Source organism: Cebus imitator, unplaced genomic scaffold (genome assembly GCF_001604975.1).
Source record: "Cebus imitator isolate Cc_AM_T3 unplaced genomic scaffold, Cebus_imitator-1.0 Scaffold139, whole genome shotgun sequence".
Lineage (NCBI taxonomy): Eukaryota > Metazoa > Chordata > Mammalia > Primates > Cebidae > Cebus > Cebus imitator.
The window spans coordinates 3,328,294-3,347,452 of record NW_016107454.1 but is presented as its reverse complement, the minus strand read 5'-3'; positions in this window follow the sequence as shown (position 1 = coordinate 3,347,452).

Genomic DNA, 19,159 nt, shown 5'->3' with positions numbered 1-19,159 from the left:
AGAAATCTATCAACCCCTAGGTACCTGAGGAATATAATTTCTGCTGTAAAGGTAAAAAGAGCTCTGAAAACTCACAGATGAACGTAGATCTAAAGACATTCCCTCCTGGCACTAAATCTCCACTCAAAATCTATTTAAGGGACTTTCTGCTAATTTTTAAAAAAACTTTTTGACTTTATTTCTAAAACAATAAATCATTTTGGATGGGGAAAAATTATAAAACAGCCTGGCATATAGGTGTTTCTCAGAAATAGCCCTCTGTTTGTCCTCACCCTTTGTTAGCTGTAATGAAAATTTGTGCATAATTTTGTAACGATGGCTTCTTCAGCATCAAAATGTTATTGGATGGGATATATTTAGTTGTTCTTTTGTGTTTGAAAAATGAACTCATTATTATTATTTTCCCTATCTTTTTTTTCTCATTTTGTCAGATAAGCATTTAAAGAAATAAATAATCAATATTTTAATTGAAAGATAATATACCTGTTATCTTTTGGGTTTCTCTTACATTCATGGTCAACTTGGAAAATAGGATCTGCTATTAGTCACGTATTCTTTGGTATAATTTATTTTATTTATTTTTTTCTGATTTGTGATCATTAGGAAATAAAATCTTGTTCCTTAGTAAAGGCATTCAATTGCCAGCAACCATGGCAAGAAGATTTGGAAAGTAGAAGGCCTCTTATAGAAATCAAGAAATTGTTTTCATTGTTATTGTATAAGGTCACTATGGTGACCACAACCCAAGTTGTTTGCTACCCACCCTTAACTGCTGGGAAAACTTGATGTTATTATTTCCTATAATTTTACATTTTCTATACAGTAATAAAATATTTAAGGAAAAAAAAAAAGAAACTCAACGTTATTTCCAGTTAACAAATATTATTGATAAGGTCTCTGCGATCATCTTCCTTTACTTGGTTTTGTTTTTGTTGTCAAGCTTCTTTCTTAATTGTGCCAAATATCAGGGTCCGTGCAGCACAGGGGGCTCCATTTCAGCACAGCTTTTCGTCATTGATCTAGAATGATTCAACACACTAAGAGGCATAACATACTACATGCCTGTCTTTTGCTTTTAAATTGTATTTTACTTCGTTGCTATCTAAACTATTTTTTGACATAGGCTTATTTCTTTTTTTTTTTTTTTTTAATTTTAAAGATGAGGTTTCACCATGATGGCCAGGCTGGTCTTGAACTCCTGACCTCAGGTGATCCACCTCCCTCGGCCTCCCAAAGTGCTAGGATTATAGGCGTGAGCCACCGGGCCTGGTTACATAGGCTTATTTCTTATCTGTATCACAAAATTAGAGAATTCTGAGGGAGAAAGTGTATGGAGTACCTTCTATTTTTCTTAAGCAACAAATTAATCCTCAGGAAAATCACAAGCTCAGGCCCTACCCTGCTCGGAAGGAATACACTCAGAGGGCTCATTTCCACAGCGCTTGTAGGAGGACGCAAATGCGGGCCCCTTGATAGCAGGCAGCAGCAGGAAGGAATTTCTAAGAACTGAAAACCAGAATCATGCTTCCTAGGAGTTAATGATAAAGACAAGGCATTTCAGCTGCTTTTTAGAAAGCTCCTTTTGTATTAAGATTTTTAAGGGGTTATAATATCACATTATTTTAAATAATCAATACTTCTTTTGACAAAATAATAATCATATGTGGAGAGATTTTGGATGGAGGATCTCATAATAAATGTCTGACAACTCTTGGCACTAGGACATCCATTCGTATTACCATATAATGCCAAGGTAGCAAAATGCCTGCTAAAAGCCTTATTTTTCACCCTGAATACACTCAGCTCATGTGAGTATAGGGCATCTTCCCCACAAGTCTAAAAATGCTCAGTTGTTTGTGTCAAAGAATCTGATCATACTTTGGCGTCTGATTGTGGTGTGCCAGGCCACACTGCCTCTGCTTCAGAGGAGATGGATGCCCTGTTCTTACTCCTGGGGTCTGTATTTGTTAATCATCTTCTTCTTAACAGATTGCGCCTGGGGCTCCAGAGAGAGAAGAGACCTGGGATCCAGATGGGGCCAGGCTCACGCATTTCCCAAGTTAAGTATAATAGGACATCAAGGATTCCCCTAGCCCTAAAAGAACATGTCAGGAGAAGAAGCCAGTGCTTAAGGTTATCTGGGAAATGACCGGTGAAAGCATGAAGACCAGGCAACAGCTGCAGCTCCAAGAAGGGACTCAGCTGTGCGCCCTCTAACAGAACACGCACTTTGTTTTCCATAGTCTGCACTGAACTTAGATGGACTAACTCCTAGGCTTGGAAGAATCCAACACTCTTCTCTGCACACATAAGCCCTCAACAGTCAATGGTTAGCTAATCCCATTTCTACTCTCACTGCAGTATAATTATTGCTGGAATCAGAATTCGTACATCAGCGCTCCTAGTACCTTCCTGCAGGAAGGCCCACCAACAAGGGATGTCGTAGCCAGGGACATATAACCCGGAGCAAGGAGGGTTAGCAGAAAGGTCCAAATGTTTCCTAGCTCAATCTGTGAGAGCCTTGACACTGGGTCCCTCTCCAGGGGAGTTATCTTGTCTCAGGGGTGAGAGCTGCAGGGTCTATGGGCCAAGGTCCCTCTCACCTGACCACTGCAACAGGCTCAGCCAATACTGGACTCCATTTTCTAGGTTTCTCTCTAGACCCAACTGTCTTCTTAGCAACACTTTATTTGATTAGATATGCAAATACTTTGATCTGGTCACAGTCAAGTTTTTCGATCTGTCTCCAGGTGACCACATGGCTCTGCTGTGTCATTTGTGCCTGAGTACTTTGCTTTGCCTCCCTGCCACTCCGTGCACTGCCTACGGGAGCCCAGAACATCCACCAATATGCCAGTCTCTGAATAGGAGAGGCTGACTTATGTCTTCAGGGGAGGGCGCATGCCCAGACCTGTGTTTCTACCCCATCTCACCATGCTCTACCTGGAGATGCCCAGGTCAGGCTGATAGATTTTCCAGCAAGTTCTGTTCAGTGAACCTCCCTTCTGCTGCTCTTGCGTGCTCTGAGGAGTCTCTACCCCATACCAAAATTTGCACTTGAACTCATTTCTGCTCGCTCATGCTGTCTTGGGAAAAGAAGAAGAGCCCAGGAATGGCAAATAGAGCCACTGTTATGGTCACAATTCAGCCACCTGTACAGACACAGATGAGTTGCATGGCACAGGGGTGAGGTCTCTTGCAGGGTCATGGAGGTTTGCAGGATGAACTCAAAAGCCTGCATGGGAGAGTGATCAACACTAAAATTAGCAGCTCTGTAATATTAGTCTCTTCTGAGGAACTTTTTCTTAGCGATGCATTTATTCAACCAGCTGATGAGTAAAAATTCATCATTCAGGGAGTATCTTTAAATGAAGAGACGCTCCTCTAAAATATGCTAGGAAATGAACCCACCTCTTCCATGACATTCATTAACATCAGGCCCCTTTCTCATCACCTACTTTGAGCCAGGGATTGTATGGAAGGGTTCACAGAGGTGATTTAATGTTATCCTTACAACATAGCTTGTTGGGGGTTATTATTGCATTTCTATCGGTGAAGAAATTCAAGGTAGATGAGATAAATTCACTTTTCCAAGGTCATCAGCTATCGAAGGACAGATCTGAAATTTGATCTGGTTCTAATATTCAAAAAATCCTTTTCTCTCCTTTTTGCTGTTTGCTTAATGACAATTTTACCCACGGGCAGATCCCCCAGCTGAGCCGTTATCCTCTCTCCCCCAGATTTTCCCAGCTCTGTGCCTCGGTGGTCACCACGAGCTCCTGCTGTTCTCCTGATGCCCTGGCTCCACTCCCCAGTGCCTAACGGTGCTAGACAATGTCAATTCTAGCTCATATTCATTACATGCTGCCACCATGCCCAACCCCACAGATAATACAGTCACCATCCCTCTTTTTTTTTTTTTTTTTTTTTTTTTTTGAGACAGAGTCTCGCTCCGTCGCCAGGCACCAGGCTGGAGTGCAGTGGTGCAATCTTGGCTCACTGCAACCTCCGACTCCTGGCTTCAAGCAGTTCTCCTGCCTTAGAGTCCCAAGTAGCTGGGACTACAGGCTCACGTCACCACGCCCAGCTAATTTTTGCATTTTAGTAGAGATGGGGTTTCACTCTGTTGGCCAGGATGATCTGGATCTCTTGACCTCGTGATCCGCCCACCCCGGCTTCCCAAAGTGCTGGGATTGCAGGAGTGAGCCACCGCGCCCGGCCACCATCCCTCTTAAGTGAAAAGAACTTCTTTCTCGTTTCTTGTTGGATCCTGCATATTGAGAATAACTATTAATCACCAGTTACTAAGTGCTGCCTTTAAGGGGAGCATGCCATTACATCCTGTAGATGATAGGAAGATGTTTAAGAAACCAAGCTTTGACTAAAAGACTGAGCCCACCCTTCATGAGCTAGGTCTCATTAGTTGTTAGACTTTGAGAAAATCTCCTCACTCATCTGAACTTCGTGTGTGAAACTGAAAATAATTCCTGCCTTGCAATTCTGCCATATGAAGAAGTAAGACAATGTATTAAATGCATTCAATACTATATATAGTGGATTCTCAGTAATTGGAGCAATTATTGCTTTTACTAACATGGATTATTTTTTGGCAAAATGTTCACATAAGTGGTATGAAATATTATTACAGGCTGAACACAGTGGCTTATGCCTTTAATCCCAGCAGTTTGGGGGGGCGAGGTAGGTGGATCACCTGAGGTCAGGAGTTCAAGACCAGCCTGGCCAACATGGTGAAACTCCGTCCCTACTAAAAATACAAAAATTAACTGGGCGTGGTGGCAAGCCCCTATAATTCCAGCTACAAAAGAGGCTGAGACAGGGGAATCATTTGAACCCAGGAGACGGAGGCGGAGGTTGCAGGGAGCCAAGATTGTACCATTGCACTTCAGCCTGGGCAACAAGAGTGAAACTCCATCTCTCTCTCTCTCTCTGTCTGCTTCTCTCTCCCTCTACATATATATATTTAGTTATTCTCTAAATCTATAGATAGATAGATAGATAGATAGATAGATAGATAGACTTGAAAAGGTATAGGGGTCTGCAGAATCGTACTCAGCCTCCTGAGATTATTGGAAGGGACTGGCTATGTTCTGGGGTTTATTAGTCAGGGTAGTTAATGCTAACTGCGAAGCAAACAGACAAAACCTTAAAGAGTGCAGTAAGGGCTTGTCTTCTCTCACGTCACAGTCAGGCCACTTGTTCAGCAAATGGCATTCCATGATTCAGGGATTCTGGCCCTTCCATCCTGTGTACTGAAATCTTCAGGATCTTCTAGCTTCTCCTCAGAGTCTTTCAGTGGATGATCTCCCTCCAGACAGTCAAAGATCAGAGCAAGAAAGAGGAAGAAAAGAGAGAGAGAGAAAAGAGTCAGCCACATGGAACATTTTGTCACCAAGTCTCAGAGGAGCTTGTGTTGTGTTTACCTTGTTTCTATTATCTTGAGATTTTCCCCATTGCTCTCATTTAATTGCAAGGGGGGTTGGGACATGTCACCTCTTTGTATTCTCTGAAGAGCGAATGGTCTTGGTCAATCTGAAACCAGCCTCTGTTACACAGATGGGATGCTTGTGGGAAGGGACTACTTCAGTGGAAAAGGATCAGAATTCCCAACTATTCACGTAGTTATTCTGCATGGGCTTTGCTCACCGAGTCTCTCTCTCTCTCTTTCTCTCTCTTTGTCACTAGTTTTGTGTAGTAGAAAAATAAAAAATAAATATTTGTGTTAGATAGACCTAAGTTTGAGTCCTAGACCACCCTCTTCCTCAAGGATGGCGCTACAAACAGGAATACGTGAGGCTCAGTTTTATCAAGTGTACCTGGATGACAAAATTTGCCCTGAAGTACGGCTGTGTGTGGGTTAAGGCTATTATTTTTAAAGCTATTTCAGAAATGTTTTTCTATGTAGTAAGTCGTGTTGCCACAGGAGGTGATAACACACTGCATTAAAGTGTTTCAGAGTTTGAAGAAAGGGCAGGTACCAGCTAGAACAAACTATTTCTCAGCTTTCACTGACACATAGTTTCATTAAAGTTTGAAGCAAGGTGATAGGTTTGAAAGTGAGAATTTTGGAAGAGAAAGAGAAAAAAAATATTTTTAAATGTTTTTCTTTACGATATTGAAATCAAATGTGAAAAAGCAAGACAGAGGTTTGTACATAGTACAGCAAATTCTCTTCTTTGTACCTGTGATATGCTGTCTCTTGGCCATGAGTCTTGTCTAAGTGGGAGAGGAGAATATGTCTTTAAGAAGTGACAGTCCCAAGCACCTCTCCTTCCTGGATGGTTTGATTGGTGGAGAAAAGACAGAGGAAGATGGAGAACCTCTTCTTGTTTCTTCTATAACTGTCCCTGGTGGCAGAAGGCAGCTGGAGCAACATCTAAATTAGCGTGAAGGATCTCCCGAATGCCAGGCCCCGTGAAACCTGCATGCTGAAGGCAGGTGTGCAGACTAGAGATAAAGCTCTTAACGTGCCTGCTTGCCACATGCACTGAACAGGGCCCTGCACCTGCGGACGGCTTCTGGGGAGGCGAGGCAGAGACAGCACTGCCTGCCTCTTGGGTCTGTGTGTGGAGTGCAGGGACAGTTCTTCTTGCAAGCTCCGATCAGAGGACAGGGAGGCTCTGAGGGTGCCCAGAACTCAGCGGGCAAAGGGGCCAGGTTGAGGGAGTGGAACAACCAAAGGTGTTGAAACTGGGGCAAATCGCCAGGTACGTGTGCTTCAGTAGAGATGTCAGGACCCCAAAAGGCCAGATAGTACCAGTCGCACCACAGTCATTAACAATTGAGACAATGAGCAAAACTGGCCATCTTGCAGCAGAAACTGGAGAAGATCCTTGCTGAGGCTGCTGGATTGGACTAGTATTTGCTTTTTGTAAGTCTTTCTCGTATTCAGTCTATGGGAAGATACAGAAGTTAGGCAGAAGCAACATCCCCCCCACAAAATAATAAAATAGTTAGATGGTTGATACATTGATAAAATAAATAATAAATATAAACCTGATACATTATCTTTATATTAACAAAATTACAGCATTCTCCAACATGGAGATTAAACGAGATGATACACATGCAATATCCAAGAAACGTCTCCTGGTACACAGGAGGTTAGGAATTAACACCGTGAGGTGAAGGAGAGAGAGCGAAGTGAAGCATCACCTGACAACATCCTGGCCTGCATGACTCAATCAATGGTGACGCCTTCCTCTGAAAAAAAGCATAGCAGAAGACAGACCTCAGAAGGGATAATCAAGGGCTTAGTTTGAGCTGCTTCAAAGTATTCAGTAATAGATACTAAGTATTAGCTTGGTGCAAAAGTAAAACCATAATTACTTTTTGTACCAACCTAATAGATCCGTGGAAAGGCCTAAACAAGAGATGCAGGTTTGTGAGCTGGCTGTGTGTAAATAGCATTGTAGTGTGGGCAGGAATGAGATTGCCTGGGTGCAGAAAAAGCAGAGAATCCTGAGACTCTACTCATATAGAAAATCTGGGGAAAAATATTGAGGCTGCCAAGGGCCTTGAGGAGAAGAAAATGGAACAAATGCAGTGTCCTGAAGGCAAAGAATATTTGAGGAAAAATATTTTCAAGATATGTTTTCAGGATCCATCTTCTTTTTCCACTCCAAATAAAATCCATATGAACTAGGAAATATTTCTGTTTTTCCCTTAATAGAATATAGGATTTGTGTTTCTCATCAGAAAAACTCGTTTGACTTCAGAGTCAAATCACTATTTTTAACAAGTTGCTTAGCTCTGAATCTCACTTCCGTAAAGCACAAAGGGGAATTTTAATAAACACAAGTTCTCTCAGAACAAATTATACAACGAAAATTCAACTGTTTCTGATGTTTATCTACACATAAGTATATATGTGTTTATCACCAACCTTTAGTTCTTCAAGCTCAATGACATTTTCTTACTGTCAGTATTTAGTACGTTTATCTAATTAGTGAACGAATAAATGCACTCTATCCATTAAGTCTTCTTCAGACTGTGTCTGAGTTATGTATAGAGAGCATGTTTACATTTTACAGAGAAGCCAATAAGTTACAAAAACAAAATAAGTCTTTCGTTACAAATGGCATATTTATAAAGCAATATTCCAATAATTTATCATGTTTTTCTATTTTTAATAGTCAGTCTTGTATTTTAGTAAAACAGAATCTTTATAATATTGCCCTATAACTGCAGTAAGTGAACAGTTCACACATGCATTATTACTTAGACAAGAATTTAATTTTCTAAAGATAAATTGTACAATTTGAAACACTAATTCCAGTGAACCAAACTTCCAAAATCTATGCTTCTCATTTCATATTTAACTTTTCCCAACTCATTTTTCTATTCTACCTGCAATTTACCTGTTTATATCTTTATCTATCTCTCTATATCTATTGATTTACCTTGTCTGTCTAACTGGACTACAAAGTCCATGGGAGAAAAATCATAAATAGCTAATTCTTTTCACATAATCTACCTTACCTCTAGAATCTTTCATACTACTTTATACAGTATGCTTATGATAGCAATGTTTGTTCAACAAATGAGCGAGTGAATGAATGAGCAGATGAGTGTCCAAGGGAGAGAGATCTTGTACTAGTTTTTACATTTCCTGAGTGACTGTAGGCGATAACTGATATGATTTATGGCAGTGTTTTTCTACAAATAATATGTGTGAATAAAGTCATCCATGAATGCAGATAGCCACTACCCTGGGTATTTATTTTACCAAAACACTGAAGAATTCATGCCCATACTTTGCCCCTTAGGCTACAGCTAATGCACATTGTTTTGCTCTAAAATAGTTTCATCGTATTTTGACATGTGGGGATCAAGGTTTAAGGCTTTTCTAATTTCTAAGATTTAGGATTAGGTCTAGTAAACATAACATCACCTGACAACGTAAATTCTTTCAAAGAGTCTTTGTTTTTGTCAGAGGAAGAGGCATGCCATAGGTGAGCAATTTGCCTGTCAGGAATCTCTAAGCCCACTCTCTACCTGTTTGAACTGCCTTCAAATAATTTAGGAAACGTATTATGCGCCTTTTCACTTCTATCTGATTTGAAAAACACAAAACCTTTTAAGCTCTGTATTTAAAAAGAAATGTGTTATTTTCTTTTCTTTTCTTAATTTTATATTTTTAGTAGGTTTTAATTTACTCCAGGTCATTCTGATATATTGCTTGATGTGAAAATGTAATGAAAGTCTTTACATCAAAGTCAATTATTGCTGATCTCACTTAATTTTTCGGCCTGGGCAGGGGGAAATTCATGATTATAATAAACTAATTTTATATCCTCTTTTAAACTTTGGAAAGTATGTTCATGGCATTCGCTCATTTGGTCTGTGGTAGGAAAGGCAGAAATCAGTTGTACTACAAATAGGGAAATAATACCAAGAAAGGTTAGGTGACTCTGAGATCTCCCAGCCATGGACATAATCCCTGCCGAAACATGGTCTTTCTGTTTGTCATCGTGAGACTTGCTCCGCTGGAATGCTTGAACTGCCATCTCCTTGGGTCCGTAGAAAGGAAGAGTCAAGTTGTTTCTGGTCTAACTCTCCCTGAGGCTGGCCTGCATTGCACCTTTTTAAGTTTCAGATATCACTCACCTCCAATGATACATTCCTTGTCTTTGAAGCAATTTGTAGGGGGTTTTCTGCTACTTGAAAGTTATTATTTCCATCAGGAATGCTGTTAAAAAAGGAATAAATAAATTTAAAGAAAACGGTTTTCCCCTCAGTAATACCTATCCTTATGAAGTTGTGCAGGGGAACAAATTAGGTAATTATGCCCCTCCAGCAAAAGCAATTGCATAAGGAAAACAAGCCACGTGCTGGGCACTGCCCCAGGAGCTGCAGGTGGGTGTGGAATCAGGCTCAAGACGCCTGCCAGCATGTTTGCATGGATACAGGGTAAATGTAGGGAAGGATACGAAGATTAGCAGTTATTATCATCTCACTTCACGCAGACCTGCAGTCCACTCTTCTGCAGGGTACACTTAGCACTGGGCTATTAATTTGTTAGGGCATTTTGCTGCTAATTCAGCTCTATGATCAACTCTGATTGTTATCAAGCAGATATTGAAATTCTTGGGATCCCAAGAACAGGAGGCCTCTCTGTTCTGCCATCCCCTGTTCTCTTAGGGCAGAAAGTAGAGTCTCGGAGAGCAGAGTGGCTGTACTGTTCAATGTGTCAGGCACAGAGAGGACCAGCAAGAGTGGTTTCCCTGCCAGAAACAGCCCACGCTGCCCTCGTGGCTTCCTCTACCATCCGTGCAGGGTCAGGCGGAGCCTTTCCCCAGAAACACATTCTCGTTTCTCTCAAACAGAACTCAAGTAGGAATCACAGACGTGATGAAGGGGTGGGGAAATAGGACCCCAGGGAGACTTTAGGAGAAGTGGATTATTTACAAAAGTCTTTCTTTGACTGTACAGCAGGTTACAGGAAAAGTTTTTGAACTGTAAGAGAGATTGGTTGTGAGGTGGAGACTTAGTTTGTGAGCTCTCTGAGGCTGGTGGGAGCTTCCTGGGAGGCAGGCACATCCGCTGTCCAATACAGAGTCCTCTGTGCTTGGATTTGGGTGTGAAACCTCCAGCCAAGACTGCTGCAAAGGCACAGAGCCTTCCCTTCAGCCAGGTCTCCTGCACCGAGCTCTGGCAGGTGAGGTCAGTGAAGAACCAGAGAGAAACACGCCCTCTTTCCTGGGGGCTGCTTCTTTTCCTGGGGGCTCCTAAAACATCTTTCAGGTTTTGACATCCAAGCATTCTAGCGCTGTTTTCTTTCACCCACACCATAGGTAATACAAGTCAGCAAACATTTCTTGAATACTTTTTATGGTTTGTGTCAAGCTTTATTAGGTCTTCTTCACATTTTCTGAAAACGTTGTATTCTAATCTACAAAATAAAGATGAAAATATCTTTACTCACGGCCTTGCAGAGTGATTGTCAGTCTAAAAGAAAAGGTTATTGGGGGCTTCCCAGGCTCCTCCCACGGGGAGCTGATGGATGGTGGTGGTGAGCTTCCACTGGCTCCTGCCTCACAAGAGCCACTTGTTAAACTTTCAGGAATTTTGTGAGCCGGGCATTAAAACATTGGTAGTTTGAAACAGGCAACCTGAGGAGTGCTTACAACGCAGAAATTGGCAGATGCTGCAAATCAAAGCTCCTCCTACTCCCCGGGAGAGCCAGTTAGCTACAGCATCCCTGGATAGAAGCATATCATGGAGGCTTATGTTTATTTGTATTTGTTTTATTAAAGGGAAACAATTTCAATGATGATATTTTTACAAAGAGTTATACAATTATAAATAGTTGTATAGGCATGTGTGTGTTAAATGTATATGTTCATGTATACATTTAAGGATAAAATAAAATGTATAGTGTTTTAAACAAAACATAAACTATATGCTGGAAAACGTGATTTTTTCTTGCTTTTAACAGAAAAAATGTCAGCATGACTGTAAGCCAATGACATATATTTGCTTGTATGAGCAAGTCTGTTAGCTTTTACTTTTCCCCGTTTGACAGAAATGGACACCAAGAAGCTCCTTACAGCACAGATTCTCTAATCGTCATGCACCACCTTCAGAGGGTCTGTGCTTTGGGGTGCATCTACGAGGCTCTTTCTTGAGTTTCTTCCCTGATTCTTTTTGGGGTCAAACTATGTCCAGGGAGGCTCTGATCTTCAGCCTGTGCACCGTGCCCTCTTTGTTACCCAGGTGGCCTGATACTGGGAACGTGGAATCCTTCATGGAGCCTGCCCACCTGTTTGCACAGGTTTCTTAGCTTCATTGCAGATGGAGTTCATGTCTCTATTTTTCACTTTTGTTGTCTGTTGCTGTTGTTTTTAGAAAGAATTAGTGCCACACATATCATTTTGAAAGTAAAATTTGGGCTTTAGGAAATTATTTCATTAAAAAAATTTAAAGAAATAAAAAAGAGAAGAAAGAGAGAAAGAAAGAAAAAAAGAATTAAGAAAATGAAGGAGAGGAAGAGGAAGAGGGAGAGAGAACGGGGGTGTTGCTTTATTGCCCCGGCTAGAATGCAGTCTGAAAATGGTTATGCCTATAATTGTGCTTAATAATAGAGACATGAAAAAAAAATGAGGGAAGAAAATAACAATCAGCCAACCAATATTTCATTTAAACCTGTAAATAGGTGTGATGTGGTACTGATAAGAGTGTGTATTTTGTGTATTTAAAGTGGAGAGTTCCATAAATGTTAATTAAGTTTACTTGTTCCGGATCTGAGTTCAAATCCTGGATATCGTTGTTAATTTTCTGTCTCATTGATCTGTCTAATATTGATGTTGAAGTCTCCCACTATTATTGTGTGGGAGTCTAAGTCTCTTTATAAATCTTATATATCTGGGTATTCCTGTATTGGGGCGTATATATTTAGGATCTTCAGCCCTTCTTGTTGCATTGATCCTTCCATCACCATGCAATATCCTTCTTTGCCTCTCATGGTCTTCACTGCCCCAAAGTCCATTCCATCAAAGGCAAAAATTGCAACTCCTGCTTTCTATTTATTTATTTATTTTTGCTCTCCATTTGGTTGGTAAATCTTTCTCCATCCCTTTGTTTTGAGTCTTTGTGTATCCTTGCATGTGAGATGGGTCTGGATGCAGCATACCAATGGGTTTTGGCTTTTTTTGCCTGTCTGTGTCTTTGGATTGGGGGATTTAAATTTAGAATTCATAATAATATATGTGAGTTTAATACTGCCATTTAATGTTAGCTGGCTGTTTTGCCTATTAGTTGATGTAAATTCTTGATTATGTTGATGTTCTTTACTTTTTGGTATTTTTAGAAAGGCTGATACTGGTTGTTCCTTTCTATGTGTAGTGGTTCTTTCAGAAGTTCTTATAAAGCAGGCCTGGTGGTGATGATATCTCTGAGTGCTTGCTTGTTCCAAAAGATTTTACTTTTCCTTCGCTTATGAAGCTTAGTTTGGCTGGATGTAAAATTCTGGGTTGAAAGTTCTTTTCTTCAAGGATGTTGAATATTCGCCCCCACTCTCTTCTGGCTTGTAGGGTTTCTGCTGAGAGATCTGCTGTGAGTCTGATAGGCTTCCCTTTATGGGTAACCTGACCTTTCTCTCTGGCTGCCCTCAGTATTTTCTCCTTCATTTCAACCCTGGTGAATCTGGCGATTATGTGCCTTGAGGTTGGTCTTCTTGAGGAATATCTTTGTGGTGTTCTCTGTATTACCTGGAGTTCAATATTGTCCTGCCTTGCTAGGCTGGAAAAGTTTTCCTGAATAATATCCTGAAGCATATTTTCCAGCTTGGACTGATTCTCTCCGTCACATTCAGGTACACCTGTCAAACGTCGATTAGGTCTTTTCACATAGTCCCATATTTCTTGGAGACTTTGCTCGTTCCTTTTTATCCTTTTTTCTTTAATCTTGTCTTCTCGTTTTATTTCATTAAGTTGGTCTTCGACCTCTGATATCCTTTCTTCTGCTTGATCAATTCGGCTGTTAAAACTTGTGCATACTTCGCAAAGTTCTCGTGTTGTGTTTTTCAGGTTCATTAATTCACTTATATTCCTCTCTAAATTGTGAATTCTTGTTAACATTTCGTCAAACCTCTTTTCAAAGTTCTTAGTTTCTTTGCATTGGGTTAGAACAAGTTCTTTTAATTCACAGAAGTTTCTTATCATCCATCTTTTGAAGCCTGCTTCTGCTAATGGAACACAGTCTTTCTCCATCAGACCTTGTTCTGTTGCTGATGAGGAACTGTGATCCCCTGTAGAGGGAGAGGTGTTCTGATTTTGGGTATTCTCAGCCTTTTTAGCCTGGTTTCTTCCCTTCGTTATAGATTTATCCATCTGTGGTCTTTATAATTACTGTTTTTATAATTGGGTTTCTGAGTGGACGTCCAACTTGTCGATTCCCAGCACTAAAATCTGAGCAACCCACTGCGCCGGCCAAAACAGCGGCATTAAGATTGATGGTGCTTTTCTGACTCTGCACCAAGAACCACCGCACCAAGGCAGCGGCAAAACCACCTCGCCGGCCACAAGAGTCACACTGGCCACCCGTGGGGCTCCTCCGCTGGGAATCTCCTGGTGTGTGAGCAACAAAAATTCGTCTGAAAGTGTGGCGTTCTTTCGTTCTCTGCGCTTTCACTGGGAGCTACAACCCCAAGCTGCTAGTGACCAGCCATCTTGGATATCTCTCTGTATACTGGAAGTTTTCATCAGAGAAAGGATCATGACTCACACATGTCTTCAGAACTGGCTGTATGAGATGGGCTGTCTTTTCAGGAGACAAAGCTGAAAAAAATTTGCCCACAACTAAAGGGTTGTCTTTTTTTCCCCAGGAAGTGCCCAGGAGACCAGTGCACTTGTATTCTAGAGCAGCTGCAAAATTAAGCCTATTCAGTCTTCCTGGAAATCTATGAAAAATCGGCACTAGATAAAATCAGGAGACCTCTGAGTACAGCACTCCCCAGAATCAGAATGGAACTCCAGCAGCAGCTCAGATGAAACAAGAAATACAAAAGTTAAAACCAGTCTGATTGCAGGGTTTTGGGAAAAACTAAGAGAGTAGACTGGCTTACTCAATATGTTGATTAAGCACTTAGAAGTAGCCTGGACTAGACCATGGAATGGCTGGGAGAGAACACTAGCAAAGCATTAGTAGACAGAAAGGATGTTATCCAACCAGCCCTCTGTGGCAATAGTTCAGAAGGAATTCCAAAATTAGATTCATTTTTTAAAATTTGTTTTCTTTTTAATTAAATATTTCCAAAGCATCTGGGGATATAATAATAATGTGTATAACAAGTATAATTCTAGGTTTGGTGTGGTGGTGGCTTATGCCTGTAATCCTAGCAATTTGGGATGCCAAGAAGGAAGAAGGATCTTTTGAGCCTAGAAGTTCAAGACCAGCATGGGCAACATAGAGAGTTTCCATCTCTAAAAACAAATAAGAAATACAAAATTTCCTAGGTGTGGTGGTACATGCCTGTAGTCTCAACTACTCAGAAGGCTGAAGCAGAAGGATAACCTGAGCTCAAGAAGCTGGGGCTACAGGAAGCCAGGATCACCGCTGCCCTATCCAGCCTGGGCAACAGAGTAAGACCCTGTCTAAAAAAATGTGTAATTCTGATGTGCATTGGATATAAGAGAACAGATTATTAATCCCACAACTCAAATGTGTACTCTCTGAATGCAAAACCATTTTTAGTGTGGGATTCCCAGCACCTACAGTAGTGGCTGGCACAGGTATGTGTTTGCTTCATATTCACTCAATGGAAAAAAGCAGCTTTAAGCAAGTCATCATTTCTCTCTGCGAACTAAAGCCTCCCTATTGTATAATTTAGAAAGTAATAGGTATGGTAACCAAAACATGAATTTTGAAGTCAGTCAGAGTTTTGCTAAAAATTTTAATCAACATATTAACTTGGATAAGCTGTTGCTGGTTTTGACATTTTTTTCATGTAATATAGGGAAGCTTAACTATACTGTAAAATTCCTGTGGCTGTAAATTAGAAATTATACTATAGTACATATAAGTATACAGACATTATTTTAAATATAAACTGCATTTAAAGTACTTATTACATAACCTCTAACATGGGATGCTTAAATAAATGTGGATTTTCCTTTTTGTTCCTGAGAATATAGAATCTTATCTCAGGAAGACTGTATTAGTATGCTTAAACACTGCCAAAAAGAAATATCTGAGACTGGGTAATTTATAAAGACAAGAAGTGAAGTTGACTCACAGATCCACATGGCTGGGGAGGCCTCAGGAAATTTACAATCATGGAAAAGGCAAAGGAGAAGCAAGCATACTCTTCACAAGAAGGCAGGAGAGGGAAGAATGAAGAAGGAACTTCCAAACACTTTTAAAACCATCAGATCTCATGAGAACTCACTCATTATCAGAACAGCAAGGGATAAACCACACCCATGACCCAATCACCTCCCTCCCTTGAGCTGTGGGTATTACAGGTCCTTCCCTTGACAATATTGACATTACAATTTGAGATGCACTTTTGGTGGGGACACAGAACCAGACCATATCATTATTACCCTGGCCCCTCAAAAATCTCATGCTCTCACATTTCAAAACCTTCCCAACAGTCCCCCAAAATCTTAATTCATTTCAGTATTAACTCAAATGTCCTTAGTCCAAAGCCTCAAATGAGACTAGGCAAGTGTTTCTTCTGCCTCTGAGCCTGTAAAATCAAAAGCAAGTTAGTTACTTCCTAGATATCAATAGGAATACAGATACTGGGTAAATGCTCCCATTCTAATTGGGAGAAATTGGCCAAAACAAAAGAGCTACAGACCCTATTGAAGTCTGAAATTTAGTGGGGCAGCCATTAAATCTTAAAACTTTGAAATGATCTCCTTTGGCTCCATGTCTCGCATCTGGGGCATGCTGATGCAAGGAATGGGCTCCCACAGCCTTGAGTGTCTCCTTCACGGGCTGGCATTGAGTGTCTGTGCTTTTCCAGGCTCATCATATAAGCTGTCAGTGAATCTACCATTGCAGTCTGGAGGATGGTGACCCTCTTCTCACAGTTCCACTAGGCAGTGCCCTAGTGGGGACTCTGTGTGGGGACTCCAATTCCACATTTCCCTTCTGCATTACCCTAGCAGAGTTTCTCCAAGAGGGCTCTGCTTCTGCTGCAGACTTCTGCCTGGACATCTAGACATTTCCATACATACTCTGAAATCTAGGCAGAGGTTCCCAAACCTCAGTTCTTGACTTCTGTGCACCCACAAGCCCAACACCACATGAAAGTCACCAAGGCTTGGGGCTTCCACCCTCTGAAGCAATTGCCCCTTTTAGCCATGGTGGGATGGAAGGTACCACACCCGAAGTTTTCAAAGAGCAATGAGGGCCTGGGCCTGGCCCAATAAGCCATTTATTCATCCTAGGCCTCCAGGCTGTGATGGGAGGGACTGCCACCAAGATCTCTGACATGCCCTGAAGAGATTTTCTCCATTGTCTTGACAATTAACATTCAGCTCCTTGTTACTTATGCAAATTTCTACAGCCAGCCTAAATTTCTTCACAGCACTTTTTTTTCCCTATAGCATTGTCAGGCTGCAAATTTTCCAAACTTTATGCTCTCCTTCCTTTTTAAACATAAATTCTAATTTCAAATCCTCCTTCTCAAGTTCAAAGTTCCACAGATCTTTAAGGCAGGGGCAAAATGCTGCCAGTGTCTTTGCTGAAGTATAGCAAGAGTGACCTTTGTTTCAGTTCCCAATGAGTTCCTCATCTCCATCCAAAGCTATCTCAGCCTGGACTTATGATTTTCAGGATTTGGGTCAAACCCATTCAACAATTCTCTAAGAAGGCTCAAAGGTTCCCACATCTTCCTATCTTCTTCTGAGCCCTCCAAATTATTCCAACCTCTGCTCATTACCCAGTTCCAAAGTCACTTTAACATTTTCTGTATCTTGATAGCAGTGCCCCAGTCCCAGTACCAATTTACAGTATTAATCTGTTTTATAATACTATATTACTGTATTAGGGCCATAAAAAATACCCATGACTGGGTAATTTATAAAGGAAAGAGGTTTAACTGACTCACAGTTTCACATGCCTGAGGAGGGCTAAGGAAACTTGTAATCATGATGGAAGCCAAAAGGGAAGCAAGCACCTTCTTCACAAGAGGGCAGGAGAAAGAAGGATGAAGGAAGAACGTCCAAACACTTAGAAAATCAGCAGATCTCATGATAATTCACCACTATCATTAGAATAGCATGAGGGAAAGTACCTTCATGATCCAATCACCTCCCTCCCTCTACTCCTAGGGATTGCAATTCAGAATAAGATTTGGATGGTGACACAGAACCAAACCATATCAACGGGAAAAAAGACCTTACTTGCTAATGGGGAGGAGGATTGCTTGGGCAGGACCAGGCATGGCAGAGTCACAGGCCCCATGTCCGCATGAACATTTGGGAGGATGCAAACACAAACTTTCTCATGAAAACTCTTCCTATGTTTTGTTCCAATAATTCATTTGCACTATGAGGAAACGTGTTGAACAAAATCCCACTTTTCATGATCACAATTTCAATATCTGTGAACTAATGATACCTTCCTGGGTATATGGGTATACATGAGCTAGGAATGTGAAGCCTGGTGTGCAAGCGGAAAGCGTGCTCAGTAAACACCCTGCTCTGTTTTTGTGACCTCGATGAAACCGCTCAGTAAAATTAAGTGAGGAGACTGAGTAGCTGCACAGGATTTTGTTTCCTTAAACAATCTTACCAATAACCATTCAGTTTCACCCTTCAATGGTTAGTTGATCCAACTCTATGTCTCTGGTCGCCTAATACCATTGTTAAGAATTTATTTCTCAGTGATGAATACTTCTGTATTCAACAGCCAAGCAGTTGCTAATCTTGTACATTATTCAGAGCTCCAAGATTGTAAAAATAAAGATGGCCTAGACCCTGCCTTTCTGTCTGGTGAGGGTAGTGCCATGCAGTCAGTTCATCTCAGTGCCATGTGCAGAGTGACCCAATGCCGAGGCATGCGGAAAGCTCTGGGAGAACTGATGGGCTGGTACAAAAGCCTTTTAGGGAATTGGGAATGGAAGTAACATTGAATTGAGTCTTAAAGTACTTCAGGCTGAGAGAGCAATGAGCCCCTTAGCAGGACCAAGCCCCTCGAGGACGAATGCTGGATGTGCCGCCTGACTCTTCTGAAACACTAGAACTGAGAGTTCTCGGGGGTTCACTGTGGCTGTGGCTCAGACATAAACACCTTTGGTGCTTTTCTTAGCTGTTCATCACTCTTGTGAATTTGGCTAGGGCATCACATCTTACTATTTCATTTCCATACTTTGAATGCTTTTTAGAGAGCCTATGCATTAAAAGACTTTTGCCCACAGGAGGAGGGGGAGCATGGTTTAGGAAGTGCATTAGAAATATGCTTTTAATGCTTGATGCATTGAATGTAAGTAAGAATGTCTCCGTCTGGATTCCTGACAATAATAAAATTGCAGCTTTATTTACAGCACTGAGCTACTGCCGCCGATGACGTATGACTACAATATATTACTCAAGTGAGAGGCTCCCCTGATGCATGTTTCAAAAGAGATGAGAAACGTCTCAGTAGCAGGTTGCATTAATTAAGCAGAAAGGCTAAAGAAGAGTGA